This window comes from Amblyomma maculatum, chromosome 9, assembly GCF_055883805.1.
Source record: "Amblyomma maculatum isolate TAMU_Amacu chromosome 9, ASM5588380v1, whole genome shotgun sequence".
Taxonomy (NCBI): Eukaryota; Metazoa; Arthropoda; class Arachnida; order Ixodida; family Ixodidae; genus Amblyomma; species Amblyomma maculatum.
The window spans coordinates 29,023,415-29,049,268 of NC_139352.1; the positions used below are offsets into that span (position 1 = coordinate 29,023,415).

Consider the following 25,854-nt stretch of genomic DNA (forward strand, 5'->3'; position numbering starts at 1 on the left):
AGCGCTGGCGTCGCGGAGCAAACTCCAGCTTTGGTTCCCTATAGCGCCCTTCACGAAGCGAAATTAGCAAGGAAGAGGGCAGGACATCATGCGCGCATAAACTAAATAAGAAAATATGCGCAAATAAAAACATCAAAGGCGAAGCCAATTTAGTGTTTTCTTCCATAAAGAAAAATTACGAGAGTTCAACGCTGCTGAATCAAATATTGAGCGAAAGCATCAGCTGCGGGGGACCGAACGTTCTTTTTTTCTTCTTCCTCAGCCCACGTACAAAGCCGTATGAACGCACCTTAGTGGCCTATATGGGGTAACGTGAATGCCAGGGTCCTAGCAGGCTGATTCTGACTCGTATGGCTGGCGGCGTGAGCCAGGGCCCGATTTATCCAACTGCATGACGTCACTCCGTCTGTAGCGCTCCTCGCGGAAGGAGCAGGAGTTAGGCCGCCATTGGTGTTCACCGCCTTGCATCATAGAGTTTCTTACTCTTACCTAGAGGGAAAGCTGTGCTGCCGTCTATGGGCGTTTACATGGAGTTTCCAAACGGCCAGTTCAGCCACCATGGGCGCTCAAAGCATCATGGGCCGGAGAGCTACTGAGTGCAGAACTACAACTTTTGGCCAAAACTAATGCAAAGATAAACGTTGTTATACCATAAATAATGTCCTAAGATTGAATATTGTGACTGTAAATTACAAAAAGAGAGAGAAAAAGCATGCCAGTGTGAGATTTATCCAATATAAGCGATGACTCTTTCTCCTATTGGCTTAGTTTTGAGCAGCACAAATACCAATATTTCGCACTTAATAGGCAAACTTTGAAATAAAAAAAAATGTTATGAAAATATTTATCGTTGTGCAATCACTTAAGGAAGTTTTTAGCGGCATTTCGGGAAACAGAAACCATTTATTGGCGACGTCTGCTTTTGCGCCTTCGCTACTATGGCTTTCGCGGTCTATGTACGCACCTTCAGATGATGATGATAACAAAAAAAGAAACAATGCAGTAACGCCACTCCACGTACCCGAGAAAAACCGACTGTCCCGCAACAAGTAGCACACCGGCCCATGATTCTTAGCGCGCCCATGGTGGCTGAAGTGCAGCGCCCTCAGCTTTCCCTCTAGTTAGTGTAAGGAACTCTATGCCTTGCATGGCTGACGGCGCGCGTTGGGCCCCCAGTTTTTGCGGCAGATGGCATGACGTCACCCCAGGGGTGAAGCTAAAGGTCAATGGTGTGCACCGCCTCGCTACGCTGAAGGCTTGAAAGTGCAAGTAGTATTGCTTTCGCGATAAAAATATAAGGTCACTGATCAAGTCAAAGTATTTGGAGAAGATATAAACGCTTGCTTTTTGTCTAGTTTCTTCATTGTGAAAAAGGCTTCCGAAACATGGGTACGCTTTCATGGAACTTTGACTTGGTCAGTGAACCTATATTTTTCTTTATTCCACCAACTGAACAGATTGTTTCGTCGAACTCTTGATTACAGTGGTTTCTCTCATCTGAACTAAAACTTGGCATTCCGTTCAGCAGCATTGAACCCTGTCGTGTTGAGAGTGCTAGTGGTTATTCGCTTCTTGTGCAAGGCAGCCCCATGAGCAGCGAGATGCCTGTTTTTGCCAAACACAAGCATACATCATGTGTGTTACTAAAGAAAAGCTAAAAACGAGTAACTAAAGTCACTACTTGTACTGAACCGGGAGCATGTTTCGTTCGCCAGGTTACAGTATTGGCTGTAGTTGGGGCGCACCTCAACTGGATAGTTAAAGGATCAGCGCTTGTTCCTGTGGTTTCTTCCTTTCGTCCCCGCTTGTTCGCGCTGTTTTTTGGATGAAGCACCTCAGCTGCACACGCGAGAGCTTTAGCTGGCAGCGTTTCGTTCGAAGATGGGCTAGACACACAAACAGTATGACACACTGAATAGGAGGCGATAAATAAATCATAAAGGAAGCAAGTGTACACTGGCAATGGACATTTGTCAAATAGCGCTACTGCGCATGCGCGAAACCTCCTCCGTCGAGCGGCGCTGCTGCTCCTGGGAGGCGCCGCCGGAGACAGCGCGGCCGCTGACAAAGCATTGCTTAAAGCAACTGCGGCGACGACGAGAAGGCTCGCCGAATGGTGGAGTGCAGTTCGCCAACTGTGATGAAGTTTGGGCCGGGTGTGGGGGTGTGAGTGTGTGGTGAGGGTAGGCGCGGTTGTGGGTTGTGTCCAGGTGAAGTGCTGCGTGTGACCTTCTTAGTTGATGTCTCTTTAGACAATTGTGTGTGTGTGTGTGTGTGTAGTTTTTTTTTATTATTAGCTGGGACACCAATCTTGTGTCCACCCGTTACAAAGGGACTAGCTAACACTATCATCATCATCATCACCTCGATGCAAACGGCCTCTCATCGAGGTTCCCTAGCTGCTCCTTAGCTGCTTCTAAAACCCCTCGATAATTTGAAAGTAGCGACACTCTCCTTCACTCCAACACTTTCCTCCTCGAATATCCTCGCCCGCCTCCTGCGCGCGCTGCACACAGCACGCTTTTTTGGGCAGGGCTCCTTCGCCGTCCGGGAAATTGGCTGGCACGCGCGCGCGCTCTGTTATCGAATAAAGACGCGAGTAAGACATGCGATTCGCTTGACTGTACCGCGAGCCACATAAATTAGCGTCTCGTACGCGCAATGAAAGTGCAAATTACGAGCGCTTGCCGCATGAGCAAAACCCGCTTGCTGCATACACCTCACATTCCTTTTGACTTTTCATTACCATGTGTCTCAACACGGCTAAATATATTAAGCATAATATTTACTGTATATTTGAACATTCCTGAATATTCTCAGCATACCGATGCTGAGTTAAATGTAGATTCACCTCACTTTTAGCGGAAGTAATGTTTATGCAGTTGTTAACGAGCGGAGTTTCATTATTGTGATGGTTGCTAGCAAGAGGCTGGAACAAATGCTTTAATGGTCCTCCTAAAATTTTTCAATAAGGTTTAGACTGAGTTTGGTACCGCGCAGTGCACATGCAGCTGCTTAGTTGTTTTCGTAGTTAAAAATTTTCGCGGCTGTTGTCATTGTCATGGTTTAACAGGGAAGGGGAGGGGGGTAGTCTATCAAGGTACTTTCACAGGGGACTTCCGCGTCTCCGCATAGGCTAGACGAGACCAGCCGTCCACTTAACTACTCATTGGAAGATAAGCTCACCCCACTACTACGAAGGAATTTCTGCATAAATTGTTGGCAAATCGTCCGGTCAATAGTACTTCGCCTGACACACACAAGAAGGGTGCGCTTATGGAAAAAGCTCCATTCGCGGAGGTCGCGAGACTCGCTTCATCACAGAGGGGAAGACCCGAACAATACCCCTGCAATTGTTCGGAGGAGCCCTCCATGACAAATCCGTCGCGCGACGTCCCACTGTGCCCGGACTCAACTCGACTGTGTTTGCATACTTTCTGCAGGGGGGTCAAGACGAGTCACCCACACATGCACCCGAGTTCGACTCGAACACTCGACCCTACCCGCCAATGTTTGCGTCCCTCGCCCGATGGGAAGGAAAGGGCAGAGTTAAAACGTTGTAGAAGCATCATACCCTCTCGTACACCATACACCAAGAGTACCGCCGCGACTTAAGGCCGGCATAACCCGTGTCCGGTATACCCCCCCCCCCCCCCCCCCCGAGAATATCCCAAAGACCCCCAACCAACCAACCCCTCGATTCAGGGTGTTTCTCGCGCCATCCTAATTTTTCTGAGCTGCAACATTCTTACTGCATGTGAATTTTGTAGATGGCGATGCCTACTACATTTATCGTACGCGGCTCTGCTATTTCACTATTTGTTTTTTGTACACTTTGTAGTTGATAATTGTTGTCAGTTGAATAAAAGAACGAAAGCCCGAAACTTTAAGTTATATTTGTCAGAAGTAAACAAGCCATGGAGCATTTCATACATGCTTAAAGAGCTCGCACGCTTCAAGTGAACCACGAAAAAATTAGCTGAAATCAACCTGACGGTGCACATTACTCGAAAGCCGTAAAAGAAATCCGGTGCTTATCCTTTTACAGCGAAGTGTAAAGCTTTTCCACGCGAAACCTCAGCAACGCTAAAAGCTCGTTACTTGAACAGTTTAGCATTTTCTTTTATATCCAAAATAAGCTAACTTTTATCACAAATAACTTTTACACTAAATGAAGCAGACCGATGATATTTTCAGGAAAAAGCAAACCCTGCACGACCTCCGAATGTACAATCTACGCAGCACAATGCATATCTTGAAAGTTATTCTATATATATTTTCCAGTTTCTTACACTTTTCAAAGGCGAGTGGCTAATAAATTAAGCTATACACACTATAATCAAAATGCTTAGCTTTGTTCATTGGCATCTAATCTCAATAGATCTCGAATGGTTTTTCTCTAGGTGCCAAAGGTTTTGCACAATTTTGCATTTCCTGAAACAAGTAGAGCCGAAAAGCCGTTTCTTACCTTTGTGTTTTCCTTTACAGCTTAAACATCTTTGCAGTTATTTATAAACCGAATGCACCATTCGAAAGCAGAGAAAAAAAGCTTTACAGAGATATCAAGATCCCATTTGATAAGGAAGTAATTACTCATTATCATCTACCCAAGCGTAACCTCGCGAGAAGGAAAATTTATGCAGATTTCTTAGGAATTTCATAGTTAAAGAAAAAGCCTTTCAGTGCGAAGATGTCGAGAATGGCTCGTATCTCTGGTAGCGGTATGGCTGCTGCACAGGGGTGGATATTAATGAGGTATTACTGCCGTATTAGGATCTAACGCAAGGAAATACAGGAATAAGCAAAAAAGCAGAAAGTCGAAATGCAGCCAAAGAGTACAAGAACAGAATCACTACGGAGCGACTAAATAAAAAATTGTACGCACACAAATAAACTGCGTAATACAAGAATACAAAATCCAAGAACACAAAATTAAAAAAAGAGGTAAGTCATTGCAAAAGGGGTGAGGAAATGCCACAGCAAAACAAAAGAGGTACTTAAGAGTGTGGAAAAAGGATAGCTTAGCTGTGGGGAGACCAAGTCCGGACTCCAGGAGGCACGGGTTTCGCATGGTCACTGCAGAAGCTACGCACCATTGCGGCGGGTATCTCCGGTTAGCACGTTTTTGGGACTGAACCTCCCGAGCTCGACATATGATTCAAGTCGCAGTTGCGATGGCAGGTAAGTTTCCAGGCGGACTTCTTTCACACGACCGCACTCGCGAGCATCTCCAAACCAACTGCCTACTTGCGCAGTGCGCACACCCCACCTCCATTCTTTACTCCCCCGTCGAACGAACAGCACCTCAAAAGAAAAACCTCCAGAACGCAAAACCACGGGACTTCTACGTTGGCATTGTAGGAACGACCTTGAGAGAGCACAAAGTTCAACGCCCTCACACAATGTTCTTCCGGCACTATGAGAATTTGGTTGTATTGGGGGAGGTACACTTGAGCAAGACATGGAAATGCGCATGAAAGGAAAACACAGCCACCTCACATTTGCTTATATGTCACGTCCAGCTTCTACCACTTCTACCTCTTCCGAAGGGATACAACAGTCTTCTGGGAGTTTTAGAATAGGGGGACCCAACGAGTTAAGGGGATAGGACAGTAGCGGGGCGACAGTGCGCACGCGCGGAGTGCTGCGATGAATAGGAGAGGGGTGCGGTAATCGGCCGGGCATGCGCACCCGCGCCCCGCTATTACCCTAGTCCTCTCACCCATAGGGCGCTCCTATTCTTGACCCACCGTGCGCCCGTCGGACGCCTTCATCTGCGTCACAACGCGAGAAATGGGAGGCCTGCCTTAGTTGGCGAAGATTGTTGCAACTGTCACTTTAATGCCTTGAAAATCCTTTGGTATACACACAATGGCAGTGTTACAGGAAGAACGGTGGTGACAAGTTTTATTGTGAGCGTAAAATATAACGTAGATACGGAATATAATGGCAAGATTACATTATACAAAGGTTCCAAGTTGCCCTACTGACCTCACTTCATGAATGACTAGGATACACAAATTCAGGCCATTCAAAACATTTGTTGAATTACTCGCCTTAACATGTAGGGCATGTTTCCACACGTCACGAGACAAAGCGAGTTCTTCAGGGGCACCAGCAGTGACATCACTTTCGTTTTTCCATGCGTGATTATTCACTGACTGTGTTGGGAAGCGTGCTGTTCGAGGCTTTCTTTAGTACGGCACGCGAATTGACATCAAGGACAGTGAAACAAGTCGGCTCCTTCGTGAACATTCATGTGAAGCATCAAACTTTTTTTGTGGGCAGTAGAGAAAGAACACAGGTAACAATGAAATGGTTTTTCGCCTGTGTGCGCGCGCTTGTGATTCGATAGATGCCATGAGTAAGCCGTTGCAAAAGGGCAGCTATCGCACTTGTAAGGTTTCTCTCCCGTGTGAACTCTTTTGTGCTTTGTAAAATTCGATGAAAAGGGTGAAGTGTAAGAGCAAAGATTACAGCTGTAGATCTTCCTCTTCCACACAGACTTCTGCTCCTGCGGGTCGCACTGGTATTCCCGTGATGAACAGCGGCCATAGCTGGATGTTCTGGCTGCACTACTCGGCTTATTATAATCCACCACCATGCTCGAGAGGGAACTGGTATGGTGAGGTCTGGGCAGCCATGCTGAAAATAAAATAGAGGATTCTTGTTAAGAAATGACTGCATTCTTGTGCTTGCGAAAATTGTCGAACTATGTCGCTCTATTTTCCCAGTACTTGGCAGGATTGTTTATGGCAACATAAACAATCCTGCGGCAACATAAGCAACAGATAACGTATCGAGCATAAACAAGAGATATGGCAACGTAAGCAAACAACCGATATAATAGCAACATAAACATGAGATAAACAACAGATATGGCAACATAAACAGCAGATAAACAGATAAATCAGCATGAACAATAGATATGACAACATAAACAATAGATAAATGTTAGAAGACAATATTGCGTCCTTGGACGACCTATTGTGGTCTAAATAGGGTACTTCAAAGTTCTTACGAATTGTGCAAGGAATGCTGTGTTACCGAAAGCAATAATGTTTTGAACTATAATTAAATAGACATACACGAGAATGGCTGATAAAAGCATGTAAAATACAGCATGTCATACTTAGCGGCCAACTCCACACTATTGAATGTAATGGAGCACTGACCGATTTCATAACAGATTGGGGAAGCTTCATAGCTAAACAAACGAAATTGCACTGAACCCCTTGATATCATGAAGTCGTGTATTGATGCCTTTTTGTGACACGAATCCAGTGTTAACCAAAACCACAATTAGTATCTAAAGGGCATGCCTCGTTTAAACTAGAGTATATGAATGAAAAGTCACAAAGTTAATCTAAGTGAGCTAAGGACGGGGTATTAAAACATGGAACACACATCAAAGCTTACAAACAATCTAGTGTTGCCAGTCAGGTTTGAGAGTTTAAACGCTGACAGAGCGCGCCAACATTGCGGACAGACAAAAGTTAGTAAGGGTGATTAGATGACACAATTACGCGAGCCTAACATCGACCTCGCATGTGGCGGTTCAAATACAATCAGTTCTGTGCGTTATTTCCTTCAGTAGAACATGAATAGAAGACATTACAGTGTGAATCAGGATTGGGAAAAAAAAAATTGACACTGAAAACATGTCTATTTACTACACCTAAAAGGCCATCTAGGAGACATGGGTGCAATAGGGTGCCGTTAACTAACTTTCAGGTGAGTACCAGCCAAGGGAAGCAAAATAAGCTATCCAGGGTCCCCTTGTAAATTCTGCAGTATATTTTCGTCGGCGGAAGTTAACAGTAAAATCTAATCAGCTGACATCTTTATTGGTTCAACAAACAAATTGTCAATGTAGAAGTTCATTTCTCCAAAACGGCGAGCTGCGTTGCTGCGTTTAGGCAAAGTATTCTCGTGACAACGGCAGTAGTTCTGAGATGCGTCTCTGATAACAAAGCACTCTTTTATCTGCAATGCCTCTTTCTAGGATGATGCTTTGTGGGAGGGCTGGGCGAATGAGTTACAATTGCAGCTGGTCACGGGACAGCTTTCGTTGAAAGTCAGCGTATAAAGCAATGTAAATCGCAGTTTAATAAAAGAGCTTAGCGAGTCGTTTTCTAGGCAATCTAGAATTTGTTCCTGGCAAATGTCTTTCTGATTCCAATATATCAAACCTTATTACCTTTAGTAATTGACTAACGCTGGCGAACTGAAGAAAATACTGCATAATGGGGTATTCGAGTCTGCGGGCAGTTTTTAGTTGGTTTGACTGGTTTCTAGAAAGAACAAGGCATTATAGAACAAAGATAGATTAAAAGGCAATATAAAAACACATCCAGCATAAACGCGTACATGTGTACGTAAACAAATGTCACAATAAACAAGCTACTAATTACACCACAATAAAAGGCAAAAATATGATTCGTGAAAACAGATGTGAACATGATGAGGGATGATGTAGACAAACTGCTAGCGTAGGTCCTCATCGAATGTGGTGGCACATTTGCGCTGTGAGGCGATGTGAATTCGCAAATCATTCCAAAGGCCTGTAGCATGAGGGAGAGAACATTTTCGAAGAATGAGTGGTGCGATATATGCACTTGTAGCACAGCTTACTGCACAATCTCGTCATTCTGATACTGCACAATCTCGTCATTCTGATTAAGAAGCTCATCCTCAAAAATGATTTCAAGCGACATCTATGGAGAAGGACTAAGATGTAAAAGAAAAATAAATAAGTTCTGTCGCTTTGAGGGCGGCAAGGCGCTTTCGTAATAAAATTGTTTACCGGTAAAAGATTTTAAAATATCCACGCACAGTATCGTCCCCTCTTAGTGAGAACGAGCTCGCGTACTCCAAAGCACTATTGCGTCCGTAGCAGCCGTACATCGAAGCAGAGCGGCGCATGCGCAAAAAAACCTGAAGGTGGGGCTGTGCATAGCCTGGGACTGCTTCATGCGCCGTCCGTAATTTTGCTAATTCTAAAAAAAAACACATAACTTTGTCACACAACAGTATATTTAGGACCGGTAGGCAGCGCCCTCAGCTTTGTCAGAGAATCTACTTCATATGTTAAATTTAGGCGTCAATATGGTGGTCCGCAAGGTAGCCATGAGCCCTCCATAGGAACCTGAAAGGACAAAAAAAGAGCGGTTAAGATTTATGCCAACATAAACGTCGTTATGAAGATTTATATTTAAACAACTATAAAAGTAAATCGTCGCAAGCTGTCACAATACGGTGGTCCTTGGAGAACATCGTTTTGGAGCAACTTAGACTTCTTTCACACACTAAATCAATTTATACAGAAAATATTATGTAAAAGCCAAAACGGCTACGTCTATAAAAGAAGAGGAACATTGCAGCCTAGCATCCAAAGAAATCTCACAATCTCGATTTCTTAAAAAAACAGAAACTATATAAGGAGGAAGATAATCAGAAAAGGATAACCCATCTTGTGCGGTTGAAATGGTTTCCCCTCTTCTCCGGCGCAGTCATAAGAGGAAGATAATCAGAAAAGGATAACCCATCTTGTGCGGGTGAAATGGTTTCCCCTCTTCTCCGGCGCAGTCATAAAAGCGGGGTAAAAAAAATCTCGGCGCGCATGCAGAGGATTTAAGGATACTCATAAAATTATCTGCGGTACCTCTTCTTCTCCTGTGTGGCAGCACGTCTATTGCCAATAAGTGTAGGATCGAATCTTTCGGAGTGTACATTTTCCAGGTAAATGAATGGAGTAGGTTTATCGGAATCTGTACATATGTTAGGTTTCTTTCGCTCATGTCATGTGAACATGACACAAGCATGGTGGTTGCAAGACAAATGAACAGGAGCAGTCAGGTATTCGAGGCCACCAGTACGGCAACTGCGAAGCCTGGATTTGAGATCATAATACGACCAGACAGCAGCTGGTTCAGCAGGCACCGTAAAGGAGCCGAGTCCAAGGAAAGGGACGAAAATAAAAAACAGTTGAGCAATCAGCTGTCAGCAAAGCAATCAGGGTAGATAGACTTTTCTTAACGGAAATTTGTTTTGCAGCCGGAAGTGGTAAATTGTTGGTAGCAGGGCTCCTCCTGTGATGTAAATCTGCAACAAAAGAGACAAGACAGTAGGTTAGCCATAGGGAAGCTAACCAGCAGTGAGTTTTGCACTAAATATATGTTCAGGAGGAAACGCTTCCTTATTTTGTCATTATTATAGAATTATGTATGGATTGAAAAATGTAATGCAGGAATGTGTCATCTCCTCTGTCCGGGCTTTTAGTCAGGCCTGCGAAAGCTTGCATGGTTCCAAACGCTGCTTCTTCAACGATGTTCGATAATCATCCCCAGGATTCACGACTATGCGCCTCAGAAAACCGGTCGCGCCCTCTGCGACGGTCGGCGGCGCGGCGACGCGTAACTGAATGGCGATGAGAAAACAATATCTCGTCACGCATAACAATTACAGACAAGCGTTCCAGTACACCGGTTAAAAGCCTCTTAAACTTTACATTAGTAAAGTTTCATTAGTGTGACTTAAATATTCCGTTTACCGTGGGCAACGAAATATGGTAGTATGGAGCTTATGAGTAAGTAATGAAAAATACCCACCTTGACCTGGCTTTATCACTCACCGCTCCTCCAATTTACACTATATCAACAAGCTTTCGGATTTTAAGCAGCGTTATGTTGTAGCTTGTTGTAGTAATGTAGTTCGCACAAACTGACTGGCACTCTTATCTTTCACAGCTCTGCAACCACCTTAAGAAATGAAATAAAAATGCACCATTACCTGTTTGCTCGCACTTGAGGGTAATGGGACAAATAAAAAGGGGTTAAAATGGCGAAATTTATAAAAGGTAAAAGTCAAAGTCTCGCAATGACGAGATCAGGGCAGCGACTCTTGGAAACAGCAGTGCTGCTTTTTCTTTGAGCGCTTCACCTCTGTTCCTCGGCCAGGATTCACACTTGCAATTGCCCTGGAGCAAGGACAAAATATCGTGGCACTTAATACAGTGAAAATATGAAGACTGCGTTCAAGGAAATAACAAAGCACTGCTTCCCTTCCCCGACGCCATTTCTCAAATTCCTTTTTTTCCTTTGCAACCCAATTTTCAGATTCACAGTATCTAGTACACAGCGAACATAATCAATATGCTAATGTTCAGTATAAACCAGTAACTTCAAGCTAAAATCAACCTGTCCTTTCCATCCAAACCGGGTGCAGCGCTCAGGGGGGGTGCAGCTTGGCAGTGAGAGGGAGAAAGGATCAGGGGGGGGAGGGGGTGATTATTGTGCAAAGACGCCAAAAGGTGCGCTTTGGTACCGCTGAGACACTGACTGGCAAGTGTAATATTCTCGTAGAAAGAATGACTCCGTTGCGAGTGCTTGAAAACGCCAGACTCCAGGCCATTTTAACGTTTGGCTGGACCTGTGTACGTGCCTGTACCCTGGAAATTAACCCGACACCTATCGGAAACACCTGCGCGGGAGCGGGGCACCCCTCGGTGGCCCCGCCTCTCCAGCATGTATTTTATCTTCTTTATTTATCGTCTGTGCCTTTCTCGCTCCTCGGCCCAGTCACACACTTTTTCAAAAGCCCGAAAGGCGCGGAATGCCTGTTGCTCAGTGGAATGGCATGTCTGATCACTACGCGCTGACTAGAAAAAAGGAAAAATCAATTCGAGAACACTTTGGCAAATAAAGTGATGAAATGTGAGAGCCTGAGTGCTGCATTCTGCTACGCGATTTTAACAGGTGATCGAAGTAAATTAGTATTCAATATTTAATTACATAACCCGACCGATTGTAATTATAATTTAATTAGTCATTAATTAGTAATGATTTATTTAGGTATTCAATGATTATACATTATTTAGTAAGAGGTTATTGATAGCCATATGGCCATTTAGGGCAATATTAATCATTATTTGCGGGATTGACACTAATTAGTAATTATTACTAATTGTGTCATTAAGCAGTAGTCTTTTAATTAGTTATTAAATAGGCGTTGTTCATTACTGATTACGCAACTATCACTAATGAGTAATTATCAATTTGTCACCAATTGGTAACTACTTAATTAGACAATAATAAATATTTATTTAGGAATAAGCATTGATCGGTATATGCTATAAGCCACGCATTTGCGCAACGGTACTCAGGGGTGCGTGGCATTAATTAGTGGTAAATAATCTCACTACGCCACTGTCACTATTATTTAATTAGTAATCAGCAAGTAGTAGTAATTAGTAATCAGTGTTCAGTAACTAGGAAATTATTAATGCTTTATTGTGCAACCACCACTAAAGAATAATTATTAATAATTAGTCATTAGTTATTGATTGACATATGGCCATATAAGTTACAAATTCGCGCATACAGTGGTGGTGCTTTGTGATTGATCGAGACCTCCATGACGTCATCTCGTCTCGACCAAACAGAGCCGCCGAAAAAGCGTAACACTTGTTAACAACAATGAGGCTATAAAGGCTTTCGCCTTAATAATGAGAAGTATGGCACCTTTAGAGAGGCCAGGTGCCTTAAAAGGGGAAATGAGGGTGCATTCACTCAAGGGTGCTCACACAGTTTATTATGCGGTTCTTATACCTTTCTTTTCTCTGAAAACGGCAAAGTCATTGTTGAAATGAGAATGCAACTGAAACCGTTAAAAATATGAACCTGGAGAAGCCCACCACCTTTTCGGAAATATGCGGTTTTGATGTGATGTTTTGCTGAATTTTCAGTCGTGGGACACGATCACTGCGTTCAAGTGTTAAAAAGAAAAAAAACATGCCACTTCATTCGCACTGCAGGGTTGGGTGCAGAGCAAACTTCAAAGCAAACCAGGACAGAGGAGGTAGGAAGCTGCGATTCGGTGTGCGGGAAAGAGGGGGGGGGGGGGGGGCGCACCGGGTGCAGGTGGCCATAGCGACGCCACTGATCAAAGGATATGTTACAACTCTGCGCTATTTGCGCTGTTTAAAGAAATACTATGTTATTAAAGTATAGTAAATTACTCCCTGAAATAATATCCCCTTCCCTCTTCCTCTCTAACAATGACAAATATTTTCTGAAATTAACACCGGGAATGCTTTCCTAAAATTCTAGAAAATGAAACCATAGTGTTATAACTGTATTACAGCTTTAAAAGCTGGTGGTGCAAAAATGAACACACCTTTTTAAGAACATCTTATAGAACTGGTGCCTGGCAATTTTGTATGGTACTAGGAGCATATTTCATTACCATTTAGGCAGTATATGGCTTCTATTCGCCGCGAGATCGACCTAGAGGTAGCGCCACCGTCACTCCGTTAGTGTGGATCGGCAGCCGGCGGCGCTCGCAGAAACGCACGCTGCGTAGGTCTGCTTCCGAGTTTACGGCGGGTTTGTTGACGATGAAAACGTGTCTTCTGCAGTATTTCTGTAATATTGCAGAAAAAAATCCAAGGATTTCGCTAATGCAGCAGAAGAGCGAATTTTAGGAAAACAAAGCACGCAACCACCAGTCTTCTAGATTTACTTTGCACGTTTCTTGCGCTGTACCGCTCTCACGCGCCTAATGCTTGGGCCTGCCTAATGACAGCTTTCCTCTTCTTATCAACTTTTAAACAGTTTGCATGTGTCTCATGCGAGTGAGACCGGCAAATTTAGTGTCAAGCCCACGCCGATACAAGGTTCGTGCTCTGACCTGCAGCAATTTAGATTGAATCGAGGCAGCCTGGTTCACTATATCGTACTTGACTCGAGGATTAAGCAGGTCAAATGTAGCATTGGCAGCGCACTGCATGGCGAGTTGCTTTAGACTGGGTGCACATCAACTCTGGCTCAGACAACCACGCACAAGTATTCCCCAAAAATGAGATCACGCTGACACTATACAGGAAACGTGCCTCGCCGCAAAGGAAAGCTGATTGTTCACGTGTACAGCGCTGAGTGGATTGAATTTGCCGAGATGCTTTTTGCGGCCACTGTCATAGAATGTGATAGTATATTAATGCATGCGCCACTAACTGTAAATGATTTCCTGAAACCGAGGAAAGTATAAGGGATTTCTGATGTGTGTGATGTTAATATATAACGGTAAATTAGTAGTGTAATTATTTTGTATTGCAATGCAAATAAATTTCACCCTGTGAGAGAACTTTTACACACTTGACAAAATTTACAATAATCAGCGATTAATTTTCAGTAACGTTAAAGTGCAAGCTACGAGTTACTCGCTTTGAAGACATCTTTATAAACTGAGCATGGGCACTGTCATGTTTTGTCTAATTGAGCAGTCTGCCTCTTACCTGAGGATCATTGTAGCCTCCAATATTGCCCTAAGACTAAAATCAATCTAAAGCTGCTTAAAAGTTTTGGCCTTCAAAACAAAAACCTTGTTTTTCCAGACCTTTACATCGAATCAAATGCGCATGCATGAAAATTCATATTATACAAGACAAAAATGTTGGCTCCAATATATTCTTCAGGTGCACCGGATTCCAACTATGTGCAAGCTAAGCAATATAATTTTTATTGAATTGAATAAGTGGCTGCAAAGAAGTGTAAAAAAGTTACTTCAGAGTCATAACCTTTCAGACAGGACATACATGAATGAGCAGGCACACATGATAATTGATATCTAGAAAATTACCCCTTCTTGATGAAAGACTTCCAATTTCCTGCCCTTGATCAGAGTAGATAAATGGGCTAGCAGACTCTCAAAAAAGCAGTGTAGTGCAGAAGGGGAGGGAAGGGGGGAACTAGAGGTTCTGCCATGCCGGTCAGCCAAATGCACCTACTAGTATCTTTGTTGCTGTAGCAATGAACTTACATTAGCAGATACCTGTAGGTTAGCTTCTCCCAAAGGCTTGTTTTCCAACCAAAAGGACTATTCCCAGATGATACTCTCCCGACCAGCTAGAAGAGCTGCCGAGTGGGTTCATTCAATATGAACAGTCTACAGACTCGTATATATAGTCCAAAATAAGTGCAATATGAAGGAGTTTCAGTCAGGGTTCCACAGTTATCACCCGTACACAACTTCCTTTGTTTTGGAAATTTCATGCATGCAACTGGCCAGTATTAGTCCAAGCATCTTTGGACATTTTAGGTTTTCCTGTGTCAGGTGATAATGTTCAATAAGCACTTTAAAAATTGGGGCTATTATCATAAAGCAGCATGCTACAATTGCTGATGACAGCCTAAGTATTCTTGCATGTAATATAATCAACTCTAACAGCATTTACTCCAAGGTCTACAAAATTGTTGCCTTTTTGATTCTGTAATAATGTGCACTTTGAAAAATGTTTTCACAAATAACCACCGTGTCTTACAGTTTGCCTGGATTCTGTATTTTGAGGCTGCTTTCGTGGCATTCCATGAAGTCACTGTAAATATGTTATGTAAATACACACATTTTCTGTGTAATAAATACAATGTTTAAAAAAACACGCTCCCCTGTAGTATAGAGGTAACACATCTGGCTCCTGAACCAAAGAGAAAAAGTTCTGTTCCAGCTTGACAGCTTGACCACACTTTTCTTTCGCAACGGTCTATGACATGACCTAAAAGTTCTGTTCCAGCTTGACAGCTTGACCACACTTTTCTTTCGCAACGGTCTATGACATGACCTAAAAGTTCTGTTCCAGCTTGACAGCTTGACCACACTTTTCTTTCGCAACGGTCTATGACATGACCTATGACATCATCACTGTGTTCATCAATCATAAAATTTTATGGTTACCCTAGGTATTGGGACAAACATGCACTCTAACGCTACTGCTTTAAAATTGTTTTGTGTAATGCACTCCAGCCAGCATGCCTTCCCCATGCCGACAGAAGACAGCATTGAGGCACAATTACTGAACGGCCGAAAAAAATAATGCAGGGCTAGAGGGAACATGTGCATACCAAATGAAGCACACTCACAAAAATTTATTGCTGCAAAACAAAGATAAGCATATAGGAGTCCAAATCATGCAGTTGCAGTTTGGCCCAATAATAAAGATATAGTTAGCTCTCAAAAATTTCACTTTAGAAACTGTGAGTGTCATGGAGGGGCGGCTCAAATGTTATTACCCTGCTGTTATACTACAGGAGGTTTTCTCTAATTTCCAAACCATTGTTCTTTACATATGAAAATGACTGTGCATTTATCAGAAACAGGGAAATGAGGCAACTAGGAGGACAACTGCATGAATGGCAATGATCTCAGAGCTGAGAACATTTGCCATCTGTGCAAACAAATCTGTGCTAAGGATGCCTGCTGTGTAATCATCTGCCTGTTTTACCACCATAAATCAAACTGCACTAAGTTTCTACATAAAAGAGAAGTGCAAAGGTATATAAAGTGCTCCTTGTGGTTTATCAAGCAGCTCCATGAATTTAGCTTTCCACCTGCTTTTTGTACCATAAGCCTGCTAACAGCTGCCAAACAATTTAGGGCTAGAGGATGCTCGCTTTAGTGTGCTATGTTTTCAAGAGACTGTGAGATTGTACAGTATCACCGCAGCTTTCTCTTTTCCCTCCTAGTGAAATGTTTTAACCTAATACAGGAAACTTTGCCCACTATACTTTGCCCATTGAGAATAAACCAGCAATAAGCTTACTGACTCTCTGAATAATGTTTTCTGTTACTGTGTGGGGACATGACTTGGAAAGGGCTCACTTCAAACAGGATATGCAGCTAAAGGAAGCTTGATAATGAGCTGACCTGCAACTGGATAGAAACAGTGAGGTAGAAACACCCAAGACATGTGATGGCATATATGCATTACAGGCACTATATGGTTTTCCCTTGTGTCGGAGGTCTCTTTCTTTATGCACAGAACTGGGGGCACTTGTGTGGTGCCCACAGACCGCACGAAGGTAGTCAGGTTAGGTGTGGAACTGCCACTCAGAGTGAAGCAGCTGACTTCTAGTAGACTGCCAACCTAGAATAGGTTACATGGTGCATAGAACACGAGGAAATCAATACTCATGTAGCTGTAGAAAAACTATGAGAAGCATTTCATTCCCTGCCATTGTTCTCTGGTGCATAGAAATCCATGTATCTTAATATATACTGTCCAAAGGAACACATACTTGAACATGAAGTTTTTCAATAACAAATTATTTTGACAGATAAACATTCCCACCTCTTGGATCATTGCCATTCTTGCAATCATTCTACAGTTTTTGATGAAACCACAGGAGCTCCTAAGGCGAAGAATTAGTGTGCAAGTAGTATAAACATGTCGTAGCTGAAAAGCAAGTGGAATGAACGTGAGTTGAACCTTCACTGTACTCACTGATTGAGAAGTGAGAGTCCTCGATAACTTGTGCATTCATGTTTTTCATCATTAGTAACGTTTGCAACTACGTTGTCGAGAACATGATCTTTTGTTCTTCTTAAGCACTTTTGCAGCCATAAAATGTTCTGAGTGTGCTATATCTAGCCATGTTTTTCTTGCGTCTTATGATTTACAAAAACTTTAACTCCTTGTCCTGTTTGTTATTCTAATACAGCATAATGACCCATTGCCTACACAACATACTATTCAATAACGAGAAGACAGAAAAGGGTACAATGCTCACCCTCCTTCATAAGAAGAAAACAATAAAAAGAAATTTTTACAGATGTTACAGTCAGCAGCTATACTTTTTCAGTTTAAACAAGCACTGATAAATGTACATTGAACTTTGCAAAACATTAAATTGAGTGAGTTGGTAGATGATATTCATAATGTAAACAGCACAAACTGCAAGGGAGAAGAGGATAGGACACAGGATGGGCGCTTTATTTTTCCCTTGACCGTGGCCTCTTTCAGCAGAGACACCTCAAAGTTGTTCATGACCACGGCCAGGGCTTTTTCATGAGATTGGGTTTCAGAAAAGACAGTAAAACAGCCTTCCTTGTCAGACAACAAGATTCTTAGGTGTTTTCAGCACATCCACTTTGCTATCCTGTCGACTGGATTGCATTTGTCTGCCTGTGTCTTAGTGCACTCTTGAACTTCCATGCACTCTGTAATGCAATGCAGTGCAATGAATTCTGTTGTCTTATTCCACCTTTTCGGCTGTTGACTTTGACATGGTTAGCCTTCCTGCCTCATCTAGGATGAGTTCGGAGGCATACTTGGGGCCTAGCTTGTGCAGGATGCTCTTGGGAACCTGTTGGCACCGATGAACATTGTTCTAGAGGAACTCAGTGTGTTCCTCAGGAAGAATGTTCGTTGGCACCTACTGAACAAAAAGAAGAGTGGCAGAAACTCTACAATAATGTTTGTCTGCGCCAACAGATTCCCGGGAGCATCATACACAAGCTAGGCTCCAAGTATGCTATCATACTAGATAAGGTGGAAAGAGTAACCATGTCAAGGTCAATAGCCAGAAAGGTGGAATAAAACAATATGTTTGGTTTGGTTCTGTGGGGTTTAACGCCCTGAAGCTACTCAGGCTATGATTGACGCCACAGTGGAGAACTCTGAAAATTTCGACCACCATGGGGTTCTTTAACATGCACTGACATCGCACAGCACACAGGCGCCTTGCTTTTCCCCTCCATCGAAAAGTGGATTCATTGCATTACAGTGCATGCAAGTTCTAGAGCGCACCAAGAGAAAAGCAGCCAAACCGAATCCAGTGGACACAATGGCAAAGTGGATGTGCTCAAAGGATGTAAGAATCCTGTTGTCTGACAAGGAAGGATGTTTTACCGTCTTTTCTCAAAGCCAATTTTATGAAAAAGCCCTGGCCGTAGTCATGAACAACTTTGAGGTTTCTCAGCTGAAAGAGGCCACAGTCAACGAAAAAAAAACAGCGCTCGTCCTCTTGTACGTTGTAGTTTGTGCTGTTTACATTATGAACACTGAACTATATTTTTACATTCTATTTTAAATTGAAAAAAGGTCAGCGTCCTTGACAAACGTGCCTTTGCAAGATATGACTGCATAAGTTACACTGAATTGAAGTTCAAAACTAAGAGCACGGAAGCTAGGTGTTTGTTATGATGATGGAAACATTGCATTCAGTAGTGAAGTTGCACATTCTGAGGTACTGCTTCTCCACCTCTCACAGAGCTCTGCGCACAGGCACAAAATTTCACCTCCTTGTTGTCTGTAAGCAAAGTTGCCTTAGTTCACTGTCATCCCAACAGTGAAACTTTCAGCAAGTTTCTTCGTTCCACTACAGTAGCATGAAGCTGAGCATCTTGGCAGAACACATTCAGGCAACCAGGATGCTCTAGTCAAAGTTGTATGGATCCTGTCAGTACACACCATGATTCTCTTTGCAATATCTCAACCCTGTGATATAACTTGAATTTACAAAGCAGATTTCTTATGCTATTTCAGGCTGCCAGCTTGTTTCGGTGCTGTTTTGCTGTTTTGATTCCCACTGCAGACACCCATGGCAGTCATCAAGCAGTGCAGCAGCATCAGCCACATTACATTCTATAATTTATTAGCTATTTCGGTGGAGCAAACGTTTCCAAGATTGCTTTACTCAACAGCATAAATACAAGAGTGCTATGAAGAGCAGGTAGCTACAACTTCAATCATCACGTCATTTTTGAAAAGTATAAAACTACAAAATTTATCCCAATTTAACTAAAAGTGGAACCTGCACTCACCACTGTGTGAACTCCAAGCAGAGGCCTATGTCTTTGGGGTACACAACATTGAAAACAAAGTGCACAATAAATATGAGCTTGAAAGCTTGGCAGGGGTTGGTTGCATTAATTACTGGAAGGGTGTCGATGCAAATAGTGAAGCTTTTTGCAGTAAGAAAACTGCCTCCTGCACACAAGTTTAAAATCAGCAATGATTGCCTGAATGAGGTAGCACCAATATTTATACCTTTTGCAACTATAAAAGGAGAGCACGGTATGTCCCCAAGGTCATCATCGCTTGCACATTCCGGATGTAGGAGAACATTACAAGTATATGAAAACCTCCATCGAGGTAGCACCATTCATAGGTGCAACTTTACACTGGTTAAAATATAAATATGAAGAAACATAGGTATAAATAAGATATTTCAGCAGCTGCTCAATCCCATGATAATGCGTAACCCGAAACTTGTGGAGATAAGTTAACCAAATATTAAAACCTTCAAAACCAGTAAAGCTTTTTAAGTTGATCTGTCATACTAGAACTAATGTAAATATGCCGCATGTGTATTACATTATACTCATAAAATACAGCTTGAGAATGAAGTGGCAGGCACCCCTTAAAAAGACCCTCCATCCAGTGAAATTAGAACACTGCGATAGCTTTGTAGTTATTTTGGATAAGCAGTGGACATTGCACCTTTAGTTCACTAGACATGTAACACTATCAACAGAAATGGGATTTTAAATGAAAGGAGACTAAGCATGTTACAACCTGTAACTGTCATTGGCGTGATCTGTTAAAAGAATTTGTCAATTCATTATTGAGTTGTACCTGTGCTTACTAAGGTTGCATTATCTAACTGCAGTAGAGAATGCATAAAATTGCAATGCTTACCTCAACTACCTTGCAGAATAACTCCCAGTCTTCATCGAAGATGGCTAGTAAGAGGAGGGGAGTGGCTTCATACTCTACTGCCAATGACTCCATTTCAGTTCTGGCTGCCTCAATTTCCTAGCTATGCCCTCACATTTGGCTTCTTGATTAGGCTGTGAGCATGCCTAAAAATCTGTCGACAAACGATGTTCAGCTTGTTTTCAAATGTTTGTGAGGCACTAACCCTAGCAATACATCAACATGGGAACAGATTTGTGCTTCTTTGAAAAGGAAAGGCCAGTTTTCTTTCAAGACCAAGACACTGTTATTGGTATTGATGACCTGCCTCTGTGTTATACATCTCACTCATTAGCTGGGTGACCCATGAATTGTTTGGGGAAGTTAGCCTGAACTGGTCTAGTAGCTCTTCCGTTTTTTTCTCTTACATTTCAGCCGTTTCCGTGAATGGAAGCACAGACTGCCACGCTACGCAGCCATAAGAATCATTCTGGAGTTGTGGCTTTTTCGTTGTCACATCTTCATTTTCTGAGACCTACCACTTCGTGGCCTCAGAACTGTGCCTTCTTTTGTTGTTAATACAGTTTTCAAGTTTCCACAAGTGTTTCCAATCCAGTGCCAACAACAGTCCCGTTTAATGTATCCTAAAAGTTTTTGGAAACTTGCCAACGAATTCTGCTGCAATGGTTCTTAACATTTTGAGCCCGGGCTTCTGCCAGCAGGCTAGTACTCTGTCACTTAGCATCTGTACCAGCTCACTGAGACCACTTTTCAAGAGTCGCCTACCCTCCTCACAGGCTTTCTTGAACTCAGATGGAAACAAATCCCAGAGAATGTCAAAAGAAGCTTGGCCAATCGTGCTTGCAGAAGGTTTACTTTCTTTCAACGCAGGAACTTGTGCAGCTGCAGATGCAGCAGCACTGAAATTTTAGAGCAGGATTCGCCTGATCACCGGATTTAAAAACATCAAGTTGGCTTTGACGACATACTTAAAGTGGTCAGGTGGTTGCACACCTCAGTCTCTCAATTTCTGAATGGTACGCTTTACCGCTTCAGTCTCCAAATGTGGCAGCCAGCTTGAAATTTGCTGTTGCAAATCCATGTTCCACCTGTTAAATACAAAATCAAGGAAAGTCTAATATAACATGTTTCAAAATGACAACAAGGTATTTGTTGCATGCGAATTTGTACTGCATCAGTGGCGGAGGCTTTCGAACTTCATGCATTTGTAAGGACCGTCACTGCTAACAATATTGTAATACTGCATAGAAGGTTCACAACTAGTGTTCAATATAGTTCTTAACAAAAAAGTTGTCATCATTGCTAGCAAGAATAAGCCTTATTTCACAAAAAACAGGAGTGCCATCTGTCCCACGCCTCATAACAACAAGCATGCCTTGTTTGTAAAACAAGCCTCTGATTATATAGCTTGATGTGCTGAGAGTACACTGCCTTCATGAAAACTCACCTCGCTATTTCTATTTTGTTTTGTATGTCTTTGGTGCACAGTTCACTTAAGAAGGCAGAACTATTGATTAAGCCATCAATATCTTCTCCCATGCTTTTGTACGCCTGATAAAACTGATGTCGTTCGGAAAGTGTGTGTGACAAGTTCGAAGATTTTGCAATTTTGTGCACACTTACAAAATAGCTGTGCTTGCTTTCACACCTCATCATCCACATTTTTATCAGTGGGCCAAACTGTGTAATCAGGTAAAGGCAATGAAGCAAGTAATGGTGCTCAGGTTTCAGGGCAACATCAGGGAAAAGATTTACTCTGCCTGTCATGTAGGCTTCTATAATGTCTTGTAGCCTCATAACCATAGGGATTGTGATAGTGTGCGCACGAACAAGCTGGGTGATTTCAGAATGTAAAACAACTTGTTGCCAGACCTCATTTTCTGTGGATAAAACTTAATCAAGCAAGAACAATTAAAGAAAGCGCAAGTTCCAGTTTTCAACAGCATGACCTCCTAGTGCTTTCTTTAGGTGAACTTCATATGGTCGGTCAACCAAATCACTATGTTTAAGTTAAAAAAGAGATATGTGCTGATTTATACCTGTTAGGGAGACCCACTTGAGGACCAATATGAAATATTGAATTTACAAAGCAAGATTGAATGCAACAATGCCTTCAAATAAATCATGTGCCAAACAAGGAGGGAGACCTGGAGCACACACATGGAAATACTTGTTCATTGAACAAGGAATTAAACTTCACTCCTTTTTCTACACTTGAACCATTGGCTTGTAGGACTAATATGGAACTGTTGTAATTGACTGGTGTTTCTGATTTCTGCAATACCTGACAGTGCATGTGGAGAAAAAAGGTTGGCCCTTTCTCCCATGCAAAACCTACAGATGTGACTGGCAACGCTAAAATTTTCAACAAAGCTTCCAATTCTATGGCTTCCAAGATTGTCTCAAAGGGTGGCACTCAGAGTGCCAAACAAACATATTCCTTTCGAAGTCACAAATTGGCCAGCTTCCAGCTTCTTCAAATCATCAAGCAAAGGTGCAAACACCTTGGCCTGTCCAAAATAAGCAAAATCATTTTCATTGCAAATCAAGCACAACTTGAGAGAATGAGCTGTATACCTCTTCCATGGGTAGAGATTGCCAAGGATTAAATAAACAGCCAGAAGTTTATGTTTCTTCTTTGCAGGAACAATTGGGTTCACAGCCTCAAATGCATCTTGAAAGAGTATCCGCTTCGGTGCTTCAGGATGCTCCTTGTAGAGTGAAATAGACGAACATTTTACCATCGGCGAAATCTTTCAGTACACCTTGAGTCACAGGTAGCATCCCATTACGCTGCCCAATCACATCTTAATTCTCCAGCATAGCCTCAAGCGTATTCAGTATTGGAATTTAATAAAAAATAGCATCCTTGTTCCTTTTGTTCCTCCACGGCAATAGTTCAACAGGTGATACATACAGGAACTGTTTCTCGAAGAACAAGGAACGGCTATATTCTGTTTTGAACTCACCATCTGGAGCACTATGCAGTGACAAAGTGTAATCGCCATGAAATGTTTTATCTATGAGTTTATCTATACCGCCACTGCCAATAGCCTTTTCCTTAGCTTCTCTTTGAGACAGGAAGCCATTGCCGAAGCATTTGCATTCTGTATGTCATAAGGCCTCAGCTATAACTGCATTTGCAATGGATGATGGCAAATGGCGCTCAGATAAGAGTCACAGGCACAGATGGACAAAAGCAGAACTAACATGGTTCTTACAAGCTTCATCGTGCATGCTACCTTGAGATGGCTCAAGTGTACTTGGTAGCTCTTATTCCACTAGACTGCTCCCAGTTTGTTTAGCATCATGTAGAAGGGTTGTAATGGTTGCCAGTACAGACCTAGCCTCTAGAACTTCTATATCTGGCACTGTGCTAAGGTACTTCCCATGGTAAAGTGAAAGATGGAATGAAAAAGATGCTTTCTTTTCATACCTTTTTTCACATAATGGGCATCTCACTTTTGTGCCTTGGATAATGTGAAGTTTCATGTGGGCAATCAGAGCTCTATAATTGCGAATTTGTAGGCAGCTATCCACAGTGCAGACTAAGTCACATGGCTGTACACTGATGGCAACAAAGTTTTCTTGTTCTTGTCTAACCCATCTGTATTCACGGTAGAAGTGACTGTAGAGTGAGCCAACTTTGCAGAATTTTTTGTAGCAGTCCTGAAAAGGGCACCTGACATTAAAATTGCTAACATTTTTGTGCAAAGCCACATGCCGCAGAAAAGTGGAAGAACTAACACAGCCACATATACTGCAGGGATACATCTGAAAACATCACAACAATTATTGAAATGAACCATAATTGAGGAATGACCATAATGCACAGTTTTACATTTAAGACCAATTATTGTTACGGTACATTGCATCTAACCAACACACTGGAATGTGATCTAAAATACCGAGTTGAAAAATTGCCACGGCAGTATTATACAATTGGGTCTCGTGCAAATCACATTTAAAATGACCGTTGAAGTGATGTAACCCTATTATTATTCCTTTCCAATTAGCAACAATTCGCTAGAAATTCCAAAGACACAAGTGGAGCATACTCTTATACGGTCCTTTTCTGACCACATAGCTGTAATCTCCACCTGTGTCTTGATTTTTTTTCAGCATTCACTGGTTGATTTTTATTAATATTTTTGATATCTATGCACAGTTACAAGTCTGATTTGTTAGACCCAATCTTCTGCCAAATTATTTCTTATCAGTTTCTCTTTTTGTGTATAAGCCTTTCAAGCTCTTAATTTAGCCGCAAGAGTGATTACAACTTTCTGTGTACATGTGTGCTCAATCTTAGCGTGCACAGCATGCTACTGAAAAGCTTTTGAACTAATGTCTTTGCAAGCTGGACTGCTTTCTTTAAAATAATTTAATTATGCAGACAGTTTATGGCTGGCTTCATTTTCAATATGGCTGGGTTCATTGTGCATGTAAGTGATAGCCTTGTTGTCTAAATGTTCAGCAGTATATACAAGATAATCGTAGCACAAATGAATGAATTAGTGATTAAACAAGTAGCGGTCAGGCACACATATATCACTTTTTTTTTTTCTTGAGAGAAGCGGGCTGCTTAGGAATTTAGAGTGAGCGTCGATTCTGTGGGTTCGCGCTCTTGTGCTTTCATTCTTTCTTGTTATTTTCTTCTTGTCGATTGGTGGGGTGGCTGGTGTTCGAAGCGACACAGGGACTGGAGTCGTGAGTTTCGCAGTGTGCTGCAGGGATTGCGCGTTTGCTTTCCTGATTGTAATGAAAACATGCAAAAGTGTACCGTATGCGAGGCCGCAAATATATTGAGTACCAGCGCACGAGTTATATATGCACACACGCGCGTCCACACACATGCAGTTTTGTAGTGGCTGAAAAGGAATAACTGTCAAGGCTGAGAGCATCTTCTAAGGGCGCGTAAACGTTGATGTTTATAGAATTAAGCTTTGAAATTATACAAGATGGCTATAGCTTATGGACACAGTTTTTCGTGACTATATTTTTCACATAAGAGGCGTAATCCAAGATGCAAAAGCCGACTGCGCGCGCACAGAAGCAGTCAGATTTGTAGCGCTACCTCTGCTGCCGCTCAGGCAAAAGCAGCTCATACCTCACTGCTAGAAAAAAAAAAGAAAAAAACGGAACGAAAGGAAGCACGCGCGCAAACTTCTCTGTGCGCGGTGGCTCTGTACTTTGCCGCGGGCAGCTCCAAGCCGTAGCAGTCTTGAAACCATGCTGTCTACATTGGCTAGACTGCCCGCCTCTCCTTTCTGCACCTCTAGGAGAAAAAACAAACAAACAAACAAAAAGCGCTCGTGCTGCGGTGTTCTTTGCTCGCAGGACGGCTAGACCTAGCTCCCCCTCCT

The 25,854-nt window shown here is 42.5% G+C and overlaps 1 pseudogene; it reads right to left on the bottom strand.

Annotated features, from left to right (window-relative positions):
- Positions 1–23,077, bottom strand: part of LOC146178710 (uncharacterized) — a 41,115-nt pseudogene extending 18,038 nt beyond the window's left edge.
- Between the last annotated feature and the right edge of the window lie 2,777 nt (positions 23,078–25,854).